This window comes from Pelophylax lessonae (genome assembly GCF_965119305.1).
Source record: "Pelophylax lessonae genome assembly, chromosome: 12".
Lineage (NCBI taxonomy): Eukaryota > Metazoa > Chordata > Amphibia > Anura > Ranidae > Pelophylax > Pelophylax lessonae.
In genome coordinates this window covers 101,618,033-101,631,297 of record NC_138779.1, presented here as the reverse complement: position 1 = coordinate 101,631,297, position 13,265 = coordinate 101,618,033, and positions in this window count along the sequence as shown.

The following is a 13,265-nucleotide window of genomic DNA, read 5'->3' as shown; positions in this document are numbered from 1 at the left end:
CCCTTCATTATTATACTGAGAACACAGCCCTTACCCTTCATTACTATACTGAGAAAACGGCCCTTACCCTTCATTATTATACTGAGAACACGGCTCTTACCCTTCATTATTATACTGAGAACACGGCTCTTACCCTTCATTATTATACTGAGAACACGGCCCTTACCCTTCCTTACTATACTGAGAACACGGCCCTTACCCTTCATTACTATACTGAGAACACGGCTCTTACCCTTCATTACTATACTGAGAACACGGCGCTTACCCTTCATTACTATACAGAGAACACGGCCCTTACCCTTCATTACTATACTGAGAACACGGCGCTTACCCTTCATTACTATACAGAGAACACGGCCCTTACCCTTCATTACTATACTGAGAAAACGGTGCTTACCCTTCATTACTATACTGAGAACACGGCCCTTACCCTTCATTACTATACTGAGAACACGGCCCTTACCCTTCATTACTATACTGAGAACACGGCCCTTACCCTTCATTATTATACTGAGAACACAGCCCTTACCCTTCATTACTATACTGAGAACACGGCCCTTACCCTTCATTATTATACTGAGAACACGGCTCTTACCCCTCATTATTATACTAAGAACCCGGCCCTTACCCTTCATTACTATGCTGAGAACACGGCTCTTACCCTTCATTATTATACTGAGAACACAGCCCTTACCCTTCATTACTATACTGAGAAAACGGCCCTTACCCTTCATTATTATAGTGAGAACACGGCTCTTACCCTTCATTATTATACTGAGAAAACGGCCCTTACCCTTCATTACTATACTGAGAACACGGCCCTTACCCTTCATTACTATACTGAGAACACGGCCCTTACCCTTCATTACTATACTGAGAACAAGCCCTTACCCTTCATTATTATACTGAGAACACAGCCCTTACCCTTCATTATTATACTGAGAACACAGCCCTTACCCTTCATTACTATACTGAGAACATGGCCCTTACCCTTCATTATTATACTGAGAACACGGCACTTACCCCTCATTATTATACTAAGAACCCGGCCCTTACCCTTCATTACTATGCTGAGAACACGGCTCTTACCCTTCATTATTATACTGAGAACACAGCCCTTACCCTTCATTACTATACTGAGAAAACGGCCCTTACCCTTCATTATTATACTGAGAACACGGCTCTTACCCTTCATTATTATACTGAGAACACGGCCCTTACCCTTCATTACTATACTGAGAACACGGCCCTTACCCTTCATTATTATACTGAGAACACGACTCTTACCCTTCATTATTATACTGAGAACACGGCCCTTACCCTTCATTATTATACTGAGAACACGGCTCTTACCCTTCATTACTATACTGAGAACACGGCCCTTACCCTTCATTACTATACTGAGAACACGGCTCTTACCCTTCATTACTATACTGAGAACACAGCCCTTACCCTTCATTACTATACTGAGAACACTGCCCTTACCCTTCATTATTATACTGAGACTACAGCCCTTACCCTTCATTACTATACTGAGAATACAGCCCTTACCCTTCATTATTATACTGAGAACACGGCCCTTACCCTTCATTATTATACTGAGAACACGGCTCTTACCCCTCATTATTATACTAAGAACCCGGCCCTTACCCTTCATTACTATGCTGAGAACACGGATCTTACCCTTCATTATTATACTGAGAACACAGCCCTTACCCTTCATTACTATACTGAGAAAACGGCCCTTACCCTTCATTATTATACTGAGAACACGGCTCTTACCCTTCATTATTATACTGAGAACACGGCCCTTACCCTTCATTACTATACTGAGAACACGGCCCTTACCCTTCATTACTATACTGAGAACACGGCCCTTACCCTTCATTACTATACTGAGAAAACGGCCCTTACCCTTCATTATTATACTGAGAACACGGCTCTTACCCCTCATTATTATACTAAGAACCCGGCCCTTACCCTTCATTACTATGCTGAGAACACGGCTCTTACCCTTCATTATTATACTGAGAACACAGCCCTTACCCTTCATTACTATACTGAGAAAACGGCCCTTACCCTTCATTATTATACTGAGAACACGGCTCTTACCCTTCATTATTATACTGAGAACACGGCCCTTACCCTTCATTACTATACTGAGAACACGGCCCTTACCCTTCATTATTATACTGAGAACACGACTCTTACCCTTCATTATTATACTGAGAACACGGCCCTTACCCTTCATTATTATACTGAGAACACGGCCCTTACCCTTCATTACTATACTGAGAACACGGCCCTTACCCTTCATTACTATACTGAGAACACGGCTCTTACCCTTCATTACTATACTGAGAACACAGCCCTTACCCTTCATTACTATACTGAGAACACAGCCCTTACCCTTCATTATTATACTGAGAACACAGCCCTTACCCTTCATTACTATACTGAGAACACGGCCCTTACCCTTCATTATTATACTGAGAACACGGCTCTTACCCCTCATTATTATACTAAGAACCCGGCCCTTACCCTTCATTACTATGCTGAGAACACGGCTCTTACCCTTCATTATTATACTGAGAACACAGCCCTTACCCTTCATTACTATACTGAGAAAACAGCGCTTACCCTTCATTACTATACTGAGAACACGGCTCTTACCCTTCATTACTATACTGAGAACACAGCCCTTACCCTTCATTATTATACTGAGAACACGGCCCTTACCCTTCATTATTATACTGAGAACACAGCCCTTACCCTTCATTACTATACTGAGAACACGGCCCTTACCCTTCATTATTATACTGAGAACACGGCCCTTACCCTTCAATACTATGCTGAGAACACGGCCCTTACCCTTCATTATTATACTGAGAACACGACTCTTACCCTTCATTATTATACTGAGAACACGACTCTTACCCTTCATTATTATACTGAGAACACGGCCCTTACCCTTCATTATTATACTGAGAACACGGCTCTTACCCTTCATTATTATACTGAGAACACGGCCCTTACCCTTCATTACTATACTGAGAACACGGCCCTTACCCTTCATTATTATACTGAGAACACGGCTCATACCCTTCATTACTATACTGAGAACACGGCTCTTACCCTTCATATTATAATGAGAACACGGCCCTTACCCTTCATTACTATACTGAGAACACAGCTCTTACCCTTCACTACTATACTGAGAACACGGCTCTTACCCTTCATTACTATACTGAGAACACGGCTCTTACCCTTCATATTATACTGAGAACACGGCCTGGCCCTTATCCTTTATTACTATACTGAGAACACGGCCCTTACCCTTCATTACTATACTGAGAACATGGCCCTTACCCTTCATTACTATACTGAGAACACGGCCCTTACCCTTCATTACTATACTGAGAACATGCCCCTTACCCTTCATTACTATACTGAGAACACGGCCCTTACCCTTCATTACTATACTGAGAACACGGCCCTTACCCTTCATTACTATACTGAGAACACGGCCCTTACCCTTCATTACTATACTGAGAACATGGCCCTTACCCTTCATTACTATACTGAGAACACGGCCCTTACCCTTCATTACTATACTGAGAACACGGCCCTTACCCTTCATTACTATACTGAGAACACGGCCCTTACCCTTCATTACTATACTGAGAACACGGCTCTTACCCTTCATTAATATACTGAGAACACGGCCCTTACCCTTCATTACTATACTGAGAACACGGCCCTTACCCTTCATTATTATACTGAGAACACGGCTCTTACCCCTCATTATTATACTAAGATCCCGGCCCTTACCCTTCATTACTATGCTGAGAACACGGCTCTTACCCTTCATTATTATACTGAGAACACAGCCCTTACCCTTCATTACTATACTGAGAAAACGGCCCTTACCCTTCATTATTATACTGAGAACACGGCTCTTACCCTTCATTATTATACTGAGAACACGGCCCTTACCCTTCATTACTATACTGAGAACACGGCCCTTACCCTTCATTATTATACTGAGAACACGACTCTTACCCTTCATTATTATACTGAGAACACGGCCCTTACCCTTCATTATTATACTGAGAACACGGCCCTTACCCTTCATTACTATACTGAGAACACGGCCCTTACCCTTCATTACTATACTGAGAACACGGCTCTTACCCTTCATTACTATACTGAGAACACGGCTCTTACCCTTCATTACTATACTGAGAACACGGCCCTTACCCTTCATTACTATACTGAGAACACGGCTCTTACCCTTCATTACTATACTGAGAACACAGCCCTTACCCTTCATTACTATACTGAGAACACTGCCCTTACCCTTCATTATTATACTGAGACTACAGCCCTTACCCTTCATTACTATACTGAGAATACAGCCCTTACCCTTCATTATTATACTGAGAACACGGCCCTTACCCTTCATTATTATACTGAGAACACGGCTCTTACCCCTCATTATTATACTAAGAACCCGGCCCTTACCCTTCATTACTATGCTGAGAACACGGATCTTACCCTTCATTATTATACTGAGAACACAGCCCTTACCCTTCATTACTATACTGAGAAAACGGCCCTTACCCTTCATTATTATACTGAGAACACGGCTCTTACCCTTCATTATTATACTGAGAACACGGCCCTTACCCTTCATTACTATACTGAGAACACGGCCCTTACCCTTCATTACTATACTGAGAACACGGCCCTTACCCTTCATTACTATACTGAGAACACGGCCCTTACCCTTCATTATTATACTGAGAACACGGCTCTTACCCCTCATTATTATACTAAGAACCCGGCCCTTACCCTTCATTACTATGCTGAGAACACGGCTCTTACCCTTCATTATTATACTGAGAACACAGCCCTTACCCTTCATTACTATACTGAGAAAACGGCCCTTACCCTTCATTATCATACTGAGAACACGGCTCTTACCCTTCATTATTATACTGAGAACACGGCCCTTACCCTTCATTACTATACTGAGAACACGGCCCTTACCCTTCATTATTATACTGAGAACACGACTCTTACCCTTCATTATTATACTGAGAACACGGCCCTTACCCTTCATTATTATACTGAGAACACGGCCCTTACCCTTCATTACTATACTGAGAACACGGCCCTTACCCTTCATTACTATACTGAGAACACGGCTCTTACCCTTCATTACTATACTGAGAACACAGCCCTTACCCTTCATTACTATACTGAGAACACAGCCCTTACCCTTCATTATTATACTGAGAACACAGCCCTTACCCTTCATTACTATACTGAGAACACGGCCCTTACCCTTCATTATTATACTGAGAACACGGCTCTTACCCCTCATTATTATACTAAGAACCCGGCCCTTACCCTTCATTACTATGCTGAGAACACGGCTCTTACCCTTCATTATTATACTGAGAACACAGCCCTTACCCTTCATTACTATACTGAGAAAACGGCGCTTACCCTTCATTACTATACTGAGAACACGGCTCTTACCCTTCATTACTATACTGAGAACACAGCCCTTACCCTTCATTATTATACTGAGAACACGGCCCTTACCCTTCATTATTATACTGAGAACACAGCCCTTACCCTTCATTACTATACTGAGAACACGGCCCTTACCCTTCATTATTATACTGAGAACACGGCCCTTACCCTTCAATACTATGCTGAGAACACGGCCCTTACCCTTCATTATTATACTGAGAACACGACTCTTACCCTTCATTATTATACTGAGAACACGACTCTTACCCTTCATTATTATACTGAGAACACGGCCCTTACCCTTCATTATTATACTGAGAACACGGCTCTTACCCTTCATTATTATACTGAGAACACGGCCCTTACCCTTCATTACTATACTGAGAACACGGCCCTTACCCTTCATTATTATACTGAGAACACGGCTCATACCCTTCATTACTATACTGAGAACACGGCTCTTACCCTTCATATTATAATGAGAACACGGCCCTTACCCTTCATTACTATACTGAGAACACAGCTCTTACCCTTCACTACTATACTGAGAACACGGCTCTTACCCTTCATTACTATACTGAGAACACGGCTCTTACCCTTCATATTATACTGAGAACACGGCCTGGCCCTTATCCTTTATTACTATACTGAGAACACGGCCCTTACCCTTCATTACTATACTGAGAACATGGCCCTTACCCTTCATTACTATACTGAGAACACGGCCCTTACCCTTCATTACTATACTGAGAACATGCCCCTTACCCTTCATTACTATACTGAGAACACGGCCCTTACCCTTCATTACTATACTGAGAACACGGCCCTTACCCTTCATTACTATACTGAGAACACGGCCCTTACCCTTCATTACTATACTGAGAACATGGCCCTTACCCTTCATTACTATACTGAGAACACTGCCCTTACCCTTCATTACTATACTGAGAACACGGCCCTTACCCTTCATTACTATACTGAGAACACGGCCCTTACCCTTCATTACTATACTGAGAACACGGCTCTTACCCTTCATTAATATACTGAGAACACGGCCCTTACCCTTCATTACTATACTGAGAACACGGCCCTTACCCTTCATTATTATACTGAGAACACGGCTCTTACCCCTCATTATTATACTAAGATCCCGGCCCTTACCCTTCATTACTATGCTGAGAACACGGCTCTTACCCTTCATTATTATACTGAGAACACAGCCCTTACCCTTCATTACTATACTGAGAAAACGGCCCTTACCCTTCATTATTATACTGAGAACACGGCTCTTACCCTTCATTATTATACTGAGAACACGGCCCTTACCCTTCATTACTATACTGAGAACACGGCCCTTACCCTTCATTATTATACTGAGAACACGACTCTTACCCTTCATTATTATACTGAGAACACGGCCCTTACCCTTCATTATTATACTGAGAACACGGCCCTTACCCTTCATTACTATACTGAGAACACGGCCCTTACCCTTCATCACTATACTGAGAACACGGCTCTTACCCTTCATTACTATACTGAGAACACAGCCCTTACCCTTCATTACTATACTGAGAACACAGCCCTTACCCTTCATTATTATACTGAGAACACGGCTCTTACCCCTCATTATTATACTAAGATCCCGGCCCTTACCCTTCATTACTATGCTGAGAACACGGCTCTTACCCTTCATTATTATACTGAGAACACAGCCCTTACCCTTCATTACTATACTGAGAAAACGGCCCTTACCCTTCATTATTATACTGAGAACACGGCTCTTACCCCTCATTATTATACTAAGAACCCGGCCCTTACCCTTCATTACTATGCTGAGAACACGGCTCTTACCCTTCATTATTATACTGAGAACACAGCCCTTACCCTTCATTACTATACTGAGAAAACGGCGCTTACCCTTCATTACTATACTGAGAACACGGCTCTTACCCTTCATTACTATACTGAGAACACAGCCCTTACCCTTCATTATTATACTGAGAACACGGCCCTTACCCTTCATTATTATACTGAGAACACAGCCCTTACCCTTCATTACTATACTGAGAACACGGCCCTTACCCTTCATTATTATACTGAGAACACGGCCCTTACCCTTCAATACTATGCTGAGAACACGGCCCTTACCCTTCATTATTATACTGAGAACACGACTCTTACCCTTCATTATTATACTGAGAACACGACTCTTACCCTTCATTATTATACTGAGTACACGGCCCTTACCCTTCATTATTATACTGAGAACACGGCTCTTACCCTTCATTATTATACTGAGAACACGGCCCTTACCCTTCATTACTATACTGAGAACACGGCTCTTACCCTTCATTATTATACTGAGAACACAGCCCTTACCCTTCATTACTATACTGAGAAAACGGCGCTTACCCTTCATTACTATACTGAGAACACGGCTCTTACCCTTCATTACTATACTGAGAACACAGCCCTTACCCTTCATTATTATACTGAGAACACGGCCCTTACCCTTCATTATTATACTGAGAACACAGCCCTTACCCTTCATTACTATACTGAGAACACGGCCCTTACCCTTCATTACTATACTGAGAACACGGCTCTTACCCTTCATTATTATACTGAGAACACAGCCCTTACCCTTCATTACTATACTGAGAAAACGGCCCTTACCCTTCATTATTATACTGAGAACACGGCTCTTACCCTTCATTATTATACTGAGAACACGGCCCTTACCCTTCATTACTATACTGAGAACACGGCCCTTACCCTTCATTACTATACTGAGAACACGGCCCTTACCCTTCATTACTATACTGAGAACACGGCCCTTACCCTTCATTATTATACTGAGAACACGGCTCTTACCCCTCATTATTATACTAAGAACCCGGCCCTTACCCTTCATTACTATGCTGAGAACACGGCTCTTACCCTTCATTATTATACTGAGAACACAGCCCTTACCCTTCATTACTATACTGAGAAAACGGCCCTTACCCTTCATTATTATACTGAGAACACGGCTCTTACCCTTCATTATTATACTGAGAACACGGCCCTTACCCTTCATTACTATACTGAGAACACGGCCCTTACCCTTCATTATTATACTGAGAACACGACTCTTACCCTTCATTATTATACTGAGAACACGGCCCTTACCCTTCATTATTATACTGAGAACACGGCCCTTACCCTTCATTACTATACTGAGAACACGGCCCTTACCCTTCATTACTATACTGAGAACACGGCTCTTACCCTTCATTACTATACTGAGAACACAGCCCTTACCCTTCATTACTATACTGAGAACACAGCCCTTACCCTTCATTATTATACTGAGAACACAGCCCTTACCCTTCATTACTATACTGAGAACACGGCCCTTACCCTTCATTATTATACTGAGAACACGGCTCTTACCCCTCATTATTATACTAAGAACCCGGCCCTTACCCTTCATTACTATGCTGAGAACACGGCTCTTACCCTTCATTATTATACTGAGAACACAGCCCTTACCCTTCATTACTATACTGAGAAAACGGCGCTTACCCTTCATTACTATACTGAGAACACGGCTCTTACCCTTCATTACTATACTGAGAACACAGCCCTTACCCTTCATTATTATACTGAGAACACGGCCCTTACCCTTCATTATTATACTGAGAACACAGCCCTTACCCTTCATTACTATACTGAGAACACGGCCCTTACCCTTCATTATTATACTGAGAACACGGCCCTTACCCTTCAATACTATGCTGAGAACACGGCCCTTACCCTTCATTATTATACTGAGAACACGACTCTTACCCTTCATTATTATACTGAGAACACGACTCTTACCCTTCATTATTATACTGAGAACACGGCCCTTACCCTTCATTATTATACTGAGAACACGGCTCTTACCCTTCATTATTATACTGAGAACACGGCCCTTACCCTTCATTACTATACTGAGAACACGGCCCTTACCCTTCATTATTATACTGAGAACACGGCTCATACCCTTCATTACTATACTGAGAACACGGCTCTTACCCTTCATATTATAATGAGAACACGGCCCTTACCCTTCATTACTATACTGAGAACACAGCTCTTACCCTTCACTACTATACTGAGAACACGGCTCTTACCCTTCATTACTATACTGAGAACACGGCTCTTACCCTTCATATTATACTGAGAACACGGCCTGGCCCTTATCCTTTATTACTATACTGAGAACACGGCCCTTACCCTTCATTACTATACTGAGAACATGGCCCTTACCCTTCATTACTATACTGAGAACACGGCCCTTACCCTTCATTACTATACTGAGAACATGCCCCTTACCCTTCATTACTATACTGAGAACACGGCCCTTACCCTTCATTACTATACTGAGAACACGGCCCTTACCCTTCATTACTATACTGAGAACACGGCCCTTACCCTTCATTACTATACTGAGAACATGGCCCTTACCCTTCATTACTATACTGAGAACACTGCCCTTACCCTTCATTACTATACTGAGAACACGGCCCTTACCCTTCATTACTATACTGAGAACACGGCCCTTACCCTTCATTACTATACTGAGAACACGGCTCTTACCCTTCATTAATATACTGAGAACACGGCCCTTACCCTTCATTACTATACTGAGAACACGGCCCTTACCCTTCATTATTATACTGAGAACACGGCTCTTACCCCTCATTATTATACTAAGATCCCGGCCCTTACCCTTCATTACTATGCTGAGAACACGGCTCTTACCCTTCATTATTATACTGAGAACACAGCCCTTACCCTTCATTACTATACTGAGAAAACGGCCCTTACCCTTCATTATTATACTGAGAACACGGCTCTTACCCTTCATTATTATACTGAGAACACGGCCCTTACCCTTCATTACTATACTGAGAACACGGCCCTTACCCTTCATTATTATACTGAGAACACGACTCTTACCCTTCATTATTATACTGAGAACACGGCCCTTACCCTTCATTATTATACTGAGAACACGGCCCTTACCCTTCATTACTATACTGAGAACACGGCCCTTACCCTTCATCACTATACTGAGAACACGGCTCTTACCCTTCATTACTATACTGAGAACACAGCCCTTACCCTTCATTACTATACTGAGAACACAGCCCTTACCCTTCATTATTATACTGAGAACACGGCTCTTACCCCTCATTATTATACTAAGATCCCGGCCCTTACCCTTCATTACTATGCTGAGAACACGGCTCTTACCCTTCATTATTATACTGAGAACACAGCCCTTACCCTTCATTACTATACTGAGAAAACGGCCCTTACCCTTCATTATTATACTGAGAACACGGCTCTTACCCCTCATTATTATACTAAGAACCCGGCCCTTACCCTTCATTACTATGCTGAGAACACGGCTCTTACCCTTCATTATTATACTGAGAACACAGCCCTTACCCTTCATTACTATACTGAGAAAACGGCGCTTACCCTTCATTACTATACTGAGAACACGGCTCTTACCCTTCATTACTATACTGAGAACACAGCCCTTACCCTTCATTATTATACTGAGAACACGGCCCTTACCCTTCATTATTATACTGAGAACACAGCCCTTACCCTTCATTACTATACTGAGAACACGGCCCTTACCCTTCATTATTATACTGAGAACACGGCCCTTACCCTTCAATACTATGCTGAGAACACGGCCCTTACCCTTCATTATTATACTGAGAACACGACTCTTACCCTTCATTATTATACTGAGAACACGACTCTTACCCTTCATTATTATACTGAGTACACGGCCCTTACCCTTCATTATTATACTGAGAACACGGCTCTTACCCTTCATTATTATACTGAGAACACGGCCCTTACCCTTCATTACTATACTGAGAACACGGCCCTTACCCTTCATTATTATACTGAGAACACGGCTCTTACCCTTCATTACTATACTGAGAACACGGCTCTTACCCTTCATATTATAATGAGAACACGGCCCTTACCCTTCATTACTATACTGAGAACACAGCTCTTACCCTTCACTACTATACTGAGAACACGGCTCTTACCCTTCATTACTATACTGAGAACACGGCTCTTACCCTTCATATTATACTGAGAACACGGCCCGGCCCTTATCCTTTATTACTATACTGAGAACACGGCCCTTACCCTTCATTACTATACTGAGAACATGGCCCTTACCCTTCATTACTATACTGAGAACACGGCCCTTACCCTTCATTACTATACTGAGAACATGCCCCTTACCCTTCATTACTATACTGAGAACACGGCCCTTACCCTTCATTACTATACTGAGAACACGGCCCTTACCCTTCATTACTATACTGAGAACACGGCCCTTACCCTTCATTACTATACTGAGAACATGGCCCTTACCCTTCATTACTATACTGAGAACACGGCCCTTACCCTTCATTACTATACTGAGAACACGGCCCTTACCCTTCATTACTATACTGAGAACACGGCCCTTACCCTTCATTACTATACTGAGAACACGGCTCTTACCCTTCATTAATATACTGAGAACACGGCCCTTACCCTTCATTACTATACTGAGAACACGGCCCTTACCCTTCATTACTATACTGAGAACACGGCTCTTACCCTTCATTAATATACTGAGAACACGGCTCTTACCCTTCATTACTATACTGAGAACACGGCTCTTACCCTTCCTTACTATACTGAGAACACGGCCCTTTCCTTTCATTACTATACTGAGAACACGGCTCTTACCCTTCATTACTATACTGAGAACACAGCCTTTACCCTTCATTATTATACTGAGAACACGGCCCTTACCCTTCATTACTATACTGAGAACAAGGCCCTTACTCTTTATTTCTATACTGAGAACACGGCCCTTACCCTTCATTACTATACTGAGAACACGGCCCTTACCCTTCATTACTATACTGAGAGCACGGCCCTTACCCTTCATTACTATACTGAGAACACGGCTCTTACCCTTCATTACTATACTGAGAGCACTGCCCTTACCCTTCATTACTATACTGAGAACACGGCTCTTACCCTTCATTACTATACTGAGAACATGGCTCTTACCCTTCATTACTATACTGAGAACACGGCTCTTACCCTTCATTACTATACTGAGAACACAGCTCTTACCCTTCATTACTATACTGAGAACACGGCGCTTACCCTTCATTATTATACTGAGAACACGGCTCTTACCCTTCATTATTATACTGAGAACACGGCTCTTACCCTTCATTATTATACTGAGAACATGGCTCTTACCCTTCATTACTATACTGAGAACACAGCTCTTACCCTTCATTACTATACTGAGAACACGGCCCTTACCCTTCATTACTATACTGAGAACACAGCTCTTACCCTTCATTACTATACTGAGAACACGGCTCTTACCCTTCATTATTATACTGAGAACACGGCTCTTACCCTTCATTACAGTACAGAGAACACGGCCTTTACCCTTCATTACGATACTGAGAACACGGCCCTTACCCTTCATTACTATACTGAGAACACGGCCCTTACCCCTCATTATTATACTGAGAACACGGCCCTTACCCTTCATTACTATACGGAGAACACGGCTCTTACCCCTCATTATTATACTGAGAACACGGTTCTTACCCTTCATTATTATACTGAGA